This window comes from Schistocerca nitens, chromosome 3, assembly GCF_023898315.1.
Source record: "Schistocerca nitens isolate TAMUIC-IGC-003100 chromosome 3, iqSchNite1.1, whole genome shotgun sequence".
In the NCBI taxonomy this organism is placed as follows: domain Eukaryota; kingdom Metazoa; phylum Arthropoda; class Insecta; order Orthoptera; family Acrididae; genus Schistocerca; species Schistocerca nitens.
The window spans coordinates 866,405,248-866,413,759 of NC_064616.1; positions in this window are offsets into that span (position 1 = coordinate 866,405,248).

The window sequence follows — 8,512 nt, forward strand, 5'->3', positions numbered from 1 at the left end:
CGCGTGAGACGACGCTTCATCCAGTCCCAAACATGCTCAATGGGGGACAGATCCGGAGATCTTGCTGGCCAGGGTAGTTGACTTACACCTTCTAGAGCACGTTGGGTGGCACGGGATACATGCGGACGTGCATTGTCCTGTTGGAACAGCAAGTTCCCTTGCCGGTCTAGGAATGGTAGAACGATGGGTTCGATGACGGTTTGGATGTACCGTGCACTATTCAGTGTCCCCTCGACGATCACCAGTGGTGTACGGCCAGTGTAGGAGATCGCTCCCCACACCATGATGCCGGGTGTTGGCCCTGTGTGCCTCGGTCGTATGCAGTCCTGATTGTGGCGCTCACCTGCACGGCGCCAAACACGCATACGACCATCATTGGCACCAAGGCAGAAGCGACTCTCATCGCTGAAGACGACACGTCTCCATTCGTCCCTCCATTCACGCCTGTCGCGACACCACTGGAGGCGGGCTGCACGATGTTGGGGCGTGAGCGGAAGACGGCCTAACGGTGTGCGGGACCGTAGCCCAGCTTCATGGAGACGGTTGCGAATGGTCCTCGCCGATACCCCAGGAGCAACAGTGTCCCTAATTTGCTGGGAAGTGGCGGTGCGGTCCCCTACGGCACTGCGTAGGATCCTACGGTCTTGGCGTGCATCCGTGCGTCGCTGCGGTCCGGTCCCAGGTCGACGGGCACGTGCACCTTCCGCCGACCACTGGCGACAACATCGATGTACTGTGGAGACCTCACGCCCCACGTGTTGAGCAATTCGGCGGTACGTCCACCCGGCCTCCCGCATGCCCACTATACGCCCTCGCTCAAAGTCCGTCAACTGCACATACGGTTCACGTCCACGCTGTCGCGGCATGCTACCAGTGTTAAAGACTGCGATGGAGCTCCGTATGCCACGGCAAACTGGCTGACACTGACGGCGGCGGTGCACAAATGCTGCGCAGCTAGCGCCATTCGACGGCCAACACCGCGGTTCCTGGTGTGTCCGCTGTGCCGTGCGTGTGATCATTGCTTGTACAGCCCTCTCGCAGTGTCCGGAGCAAGTATGGTGGGTCTGACACACCGGAGTCAATGTGTTCTTTTTTCCATTTCCAGGAGTGCATAATACTTGAATCCTTCACATCAGGGACATTTCTAGAGCAGTTAAAAAGACAAGAGTTGTACCTTTGCTTAAGAAAGGTAATGCAAAAGACATAGAAAATTAGTGGCCCATTACCATGCTGCCACCATTCTCAAAACTAATAGAAGCAATTATGAAAGACAGATTAATGAATTACCTGAATAAATACGATCTTTTAAGTGTATCACAGTTTGGGTTCTGTAGTGGCAAAAATACGGAGTCAGCCATAGTAGAATTCACAAAGGGTGTACTTGATGCTCTTGAAAAAGATGAGTGTGTCACAGGCATATTTTTGGATCTTTCTAAGACCTTTGAGACAGTTCACCACAAGATTCTATTAAATACATTAGAAGCATTAGGAATAAGAGGGGTAGCTAATGACTGGTTTCGGTCATCCCGAACAGATAGGGTACAAAGAGTAGAGATAACACATACTTCAAATAGATCTAAACATTTAGTAAAACACTAATCAGAACCAAAATACATTAATATAGGGGATCCACAAGGTAACATATTAGGACCAATACTATTCCTTATATACATCAATGACTTTCACAGTAGTGTTACTCATGGCAAAAAAATTCTCTTCGCTGATGACAGGAATATTATAGTCACTGAGAAAACAAGAGAACTCCTTGCAGAGAAAGCAAATGAAGCTCTCAAGGATGTTAACGACTGGTCAACAAGCAATAAAGGGACATTGAACATAAAGAAAACTGATGTCATTTCAGTTTGAAGAGGGAAAATGACAATGTTAAATTAATGTAGATGGCACCTTTATAGTCTGTGTAACAAATGCAAAATTTCTAGGTACGAATACTGAATCTCAGTTGAAATGGTGTGAACAGACAAAGGTATTTGCAAACAGAATGTCATCAGCATGTTATCACCTTAGAATCCTATCATCAGTGTGTAACATGCAGTGTCTATTAGTTACATACTATTCATATGTACACTCAATTCTTAGCTATGGCATTCTTTTTTGGGGAACAAATGCAAAAAATATGAAACAATTATCAGACACCAGAAAAGTGTCATAAGAATGATAACGAAAAATGGTAGTCGAGCTCATTGTAAAGATCTGTTCAAAACATTGGGGATTTTAACTGCTCCTTGTGAATACATTTACCAGTCAGTTGTGCGCATCAAAAACTACATTAGTAATTACTGCAAAAACAGTTCTGTCCATGACTATAGAACAAGAGCTAAACTCAACTTACATTTGCCAAGAAAAAATAAATGTAAAACTCAAAACAGCATTTTCTACCAAGGAATAAAATTGTACAACAAATTTCCAAAACAGATAAAAGAAATTGCAAAAATACACTTATTTAAAAAGGCAGCTAAAAAGTACCTGTTATGCAATACATTTTATGCATTGAAGGATTAATTAGATAAAACAGAATAGGGGTTTGGTAAAAAAATGTTAAACAAATAAATAATAATAATGATTATAAAATATCCAGCATTCCACATAACACCATCACACTATGTTTTTTTTCTTTCTTTTTTCCTTTTCTAGAAAAACTTACCCCCAATCTATGCATTGCACAATACTAACACCTCTTCCTCTTTCTGAGCTCAACATCTCACTCATTATAGATGGATGCTGACTCAGTTTTTCAGGATAGCGAATAGGAAGTTGTGGTACAGAAAATGGCCCAGACATCACCAGTGTGTGTGTGTGTGTGTGTGTGTGTGTGTGTGTGTGTGTGTAGTGAGTGAAGTGTTATGAAACAGTGTGTGTACATTGTGTGCAGTGACTGATAGTGAGATAGGAGTGAACAGTGTGGCATTACGTTATTTAATAAGTTATTTGTAAAAAAGAACTGTATACCAGGAGTAAATCTAATGATTGTCTCTAACTAGAAATCTGTAATTGTATGTGTATACGAATTAGCTTATTTTAAATTGGTCTAAACTTGCAAATACTTTGGCATGTCCTATATCCTTGAAAAAAGAGATCTACGGATGAATCAAGCTACTAATACTACTACTACTACTACGACTAAAAGACTCTGTTTATGTGCCTCCGTTACCAGCAACAATGAATGAACTGAGACACTGCGTAACAGCAGCTGTGGAAGCTGTAACTCACGGCATGCTCGCTGCAGTGTGGGAACAATTTGAATACCACTTTGACATATGTTATGAATGTCAAAAAATGGCTCTGAGCACTATGGGACTTAACATCTGAGGTCATCAGTCCCCTAGAACTTAGAACTACATAAACCTAACTAACCTAAGGACGTCAAACACATACATGCCCGAGGCAGGATTCGAACCTGCGACCGTAGCGGTCGCGCGGTTCCAGACTGAAGCGCCTAGAAGCGCTCGGCCACACTGGCCAGCTGAATGTCAAGGGAGGCATATTGAACACCTGTGAAAATGTATGAAAAAAAACTTTTCGAGTTTTTCATTCATCAAAAAACAAAATTCATTGTCTCTGTTTATTAGTTTCAGAAATATAGAGGTGCCAGATCGGATTATTTCTTTTGATAGACCCTGTATTCCGCAAAGCCACTGCACAGTGTGGACGATGTCACAGCAGTATCATGGATTTCTTCGTTCCTTTCCCAGTCATATGAGTAATGATCGAGTGAAAAAGAAAGTTTGTGTGCCAATGTATATATCCTAATCTCCTCTCCTATAAGAAAATGATACACGCACATGCAGAAAAGCCGAGTAATTGCGCTAGGTGTTTACAACTGTACTACGAGTATATCAGCACCTACGATACCGATAATTAGAAAGTATTCACGAACGTGCCGCAATTTAGGATTTATCCGTCCAACAGGAGGGATCAGACAGACCGGTCGGAGGCGGGAAAGTAAACGAGAGGTAACTGAACACGGAGCCCGCGTACAGGTTAAAACATTGCGGCGGGAAAATAAGATGGATGTCTTCATTTTGATATAGGAAAGACCCAATCCTCCAGGCTGTCGACGCCTGGCCACTACTTCATACTGGACACGAAAGATATGGCGGCGCCACAAGAATCGACCAGACAGCTATTTCAGTCTGCGGGGGGCCATCATCGCGGCAAACGGGAAGACCCAACCAACGTAATATACTTTACTAAAGACATAGGCTTCTAAAACCCGTACCTTGTGAAGGAGGTTAAGGGAACGGCGTTCATGTTCAATGATCGCCCCGTGAACACGACTCGTAACCCCACGCCAATTTAGTGTCGCCACTTTGGTCGGATTGTGATCCACTAAGGTTCAAATGGCTCTGAGCACTATGGGACTCAACTTCTGAGGTCATCAGTCCCCTAGAACTTAGAACTACTTAAACCTAAGTAACCTAAGGACAGCACACACATCCATGCCCGAGGCAGGATTCGAACCTGCGACCGTAGCGGTCGCGCGGTTCCAGACTGTAGCGCCTAGAACCGCTCGGCCACCCCGGCCGGCGATCCACTAAGGTCTTATGGCGATTGACGACCGTCGTCCAAGGAATGACGACATTATTGAAACCTCTCAACGGTAGGAACGTGCATTTAGGATCATTAATGCGAGCACCAGCAAGATGACAAAATGAATCCAAGGTATCCTTTAGCCTCGGTATGTCCTCGCCATGTCGTACTAACACCATAACGTCATCGGCGTATGCACGGACCGAAAAAAGTTCCCCCAATATACACTCCTGGAAATTGAAATAAGAACACCGTGAATTCATTGTCCCAGGAAGGGGAAACTTTATTGACACATTCCTGGGGTCAGATACATCACATGATCACACTGACAGAACCACAGGCACATAGACACAGGCAACAGAGCATGCACAATGTCGGCACTAGTACAGTGTATATCCACCTTTCGCAGCAATGCAGGCTGCTATTCTCCCATGGAGACGATCGTAGAGATGCTGGATGTAGTCCTGTGGAACGGCTTGCCATGCCATTTCCACCTGGCGCCTCAGTTGGACCAGCGTTCGTGCTGGACGTGCAGACCGCGTGAGACGACGCTTCATCCAGTCCCAAACATGCTCAATGGGGGACAGATCCGGAGATCTTGCTGGCCAGGGTAGTTGACTTACACCTTCTAGAGCACGTTGGGTGGCACGGGATACATGCGGACGTGCATTGTCCTGTTGGAACAGCAAGTTCCCTTGCCGGTCTAGGAATGGTAGAACGATGGGTTCGATGACGGTTTGGATGTACCGTGCACTATTCAGTGTCCCCTCGACGATCACCAGTGGTGTACGGCCAGTGTAGGAGATCGCTCCCCACACCATGATGCCGGGTGTTGGCCCTGTGTGCCTCGGTCGTATGCAGTCCTGATTGTGGCGCTCACCTGCACGGCGCCAAACACGCATACGACCATCATTGGCACCAAGGCAGAAGCGACTCTCATCGCTGAAGACGACACGTCTCCATTCGTCCCTCCATTCACGCCTGTCGCGACACCACTGGAGGCGGGCTGCACGATGTTGGGGCGTGAGCGGAAGACGGCCTAACGGTGTGCGGGACCGTAGCCCAGCTTCATGGAGACGGTTGCGAATGGTCCTCGCCGATACCCCAGGAGCAACAGTGTCCCTAATTTGCTGGGAAGTGGCGGTGCGGTCCCCTACGGCACTGCGTAGGATCCTACGGTCTTGGCGTGCATCCGTGCGTCGCTGCGGTCCGGTCCCAGGTCGACGGGCACGTGCACCTTCCGCCGACCACTGGCGACAACATCGATGTACTGTGGAGACCTCACGCCCCACGTGTTGAGCAATTCGGCGGTACGTCCACCCGGCCTCCCGCATGCCCACTATACGCCCTCGCTCAAAGTCCGTCAACTGCACATACGGTTCACGTCCACGCTGTCGCGGCATGCTACCAGTGTTAAAGACTGCGATGGAGCTCCGTATGCCACGGCAAACTGGCTGACACTGACGGCGGCGGTGCACAAATGCTGCGCAGCTAGCGCCATTCGACGGCCAACACCGCGGTTCCTGGTGTGTCCGCTGTGCCGTGCGTGTGATCATTGCTTGTACAGCCCTCTCGCAGTGTCCGGAGCAAGTATGGTGGGTCTGACACACCGGAGTCAATGTGTTCTTTTTTCCATTTCCAGGAGTGTAGTCCAGCCACGTAATTGCATGGCGAGGCGGCGAAGTAAGAGCTCTAATAACAAGACAAAAAGGGACATGGATAAGGGGCTTCCCTGGGGTAAACCCTATTCTAAGCTCAAACGTAAAGAGATATTTCTAACAGAATGACCTCCTCCATGACAGCCAGCATGGATTCCGAAAACTTGGGTTCTGTGAAACCCAACTCGTGGTTTCCTCACATGACATCACGAAAGCCATGATTCAAAGCAGTCAAGTAGATGCAGTATTTCTCGACTTTCGAAAAGAATTTGACTGAGTGTCACACGTGCGCTTATTATCAAAAGTACAATCGCATGGAGTATCAAGCGAAATTTGTGACTGGACTCAAGAGTTTTTGGCAGGGACGACGCAACGTGTTTCTTGGAGGGAGAGTCATTGAACAGATGTGGAAGCAGCTTCTGGTGTGCGCTGGAGAAGTGTGTTGGGACCCTTGCTGTTCATGTTGTATATTAATGACTTTACATCTACATCTACATGCATACTCTGCAAATCACATTTAAGTGCCTGGTAGAGGTTTCATCGAACCACCTTCACAATTATCTATTATTCCAATCTCGTATAGCGCGCGGAAAGAATGAACACCTATATCTTTCCGTACGAGCTCTGATTTCCCTTATTTTATCGTGGTGATCGTTCCTCCCTATCTAGGTCGGTGTCAACAAAGTATTTTCGCATTCGTAGGAGAAAGTTGGTGATTGGAATTTCGTGAGAAGATTCCGTCGCAACGAAAAACTGCTTTTGTTTTAATGATGTCCAGCCCAAATCCTGTATCATTTGTGTGACACTATCTCCCACATTCGCGATAATACTAAACGTGCTGCCTTTATTTGAACTTTGTCTATGTACTCCGCCAGTCCTATCTGGTAAGGATCCCACACCGCCCAGCAGTATCCTAAAAGAGGACGGACAAGCGTAGTGTATGCAGTCTCCTTAGTAAGTCTGTTACATTTTCTAAATATCCTGCCAATAAAACGCAGTCTTCGGTTAGCGTTCCCACAACATTTTCTTGGATGGAGAGTCTTTGGACTTTACAGACAATATTAATAGTGATCTGAAGATCTGTTGCAGATGACGCAGTTATCAATAATGAAGCAATGCCTGAAAAAAGCTGCACAAGCATTCATTCCGATCTTGATAAAGTTAAAAAGTGGTGCTAAGACAGGCAACTTCATCTACATCTACGTGATTACTCTGCGATTCACAATAAAGTGCCTGGCAGAGGATTCAATGAACCACCTTCCACTCTCGAACGGCGCGCGGGAAAAACGAGCAATTAAATTTTTCTGTGCGAGCCCTGTTTTCTCTTATTTTATCGTGATGATCATTTCTCCCTATGTAGGTAGGTGCCAACAGAATGTTTTCGCAATCGGAGGAGAAAACTGGTGATTGAAATTTCATGAGAAGATCCCGTCACAACGAAAAACGCCTCTGTTTTAATAATTGCCACTCCAATTCTCGTATCATGTCTGTGCACTATCTCCTCTATTTCGCGATGATACAAAACGAGCTGCCCTTCTCGATGTCATCCGTCAGTCCCACCTGATGCCAATCCCACACCGCACAGCAATCATCCAGAATACGGCGGACAAGCGTGGTGTAAGCAGTCTCTTTAGTAGACCTGTTGCACCTTCTATGTGTTCTGCCAGTGAATAGCAGTATTTGGTTTACTCTACCGACAGTATTATCTATGTGATCGTTCCAATTTCGGTTACTTGTAATTGTAATCCCTAAGTATTTAGTTGAATTTACAGCCTTTAGATTTGTGTGACTTATCGCGCAATCGAAATTTAGCTGATTTTTTTAGTACTCATGTGAATAACTCCACACTTTTCCTTGCTTTAAATGTTCAGAAATGTAAAACTGCACATTTCACAAAACGAAAATGCAATGACCCAAGTATCGACCAGTCACAGCTGGAATCAGTGAAGTCATGTAAATGTGTGTGTTTAACCACGATGTGAAATGGAACAATCACATAAGCTCAGTGTCCGCAGCTCGTGGTCGTGCGGTAGTGTTCTCGCTTCCCACGCCCGGGTTCCCGGGTTCGATTCCCGGCGGGGTCAGGGCTTTTCTCTGCCTCGTGATGACTGGGTGTTGTGTGCAGTCCTTAGGTTAGTTAGGTTTAAGTAGTTCTAAGTTCTAGGGGACTGATGACCATAGATGTTAAGTCCCATAGTGCTCAGAGCCATTTGAACCATAAGCTCAATCGTAGGTATAGCAGGTGGCAGACTTCGGTTCTTTGGTAGAATGTTAGGGAAGAGCAATGAGTCTACAAAAGAGATTGC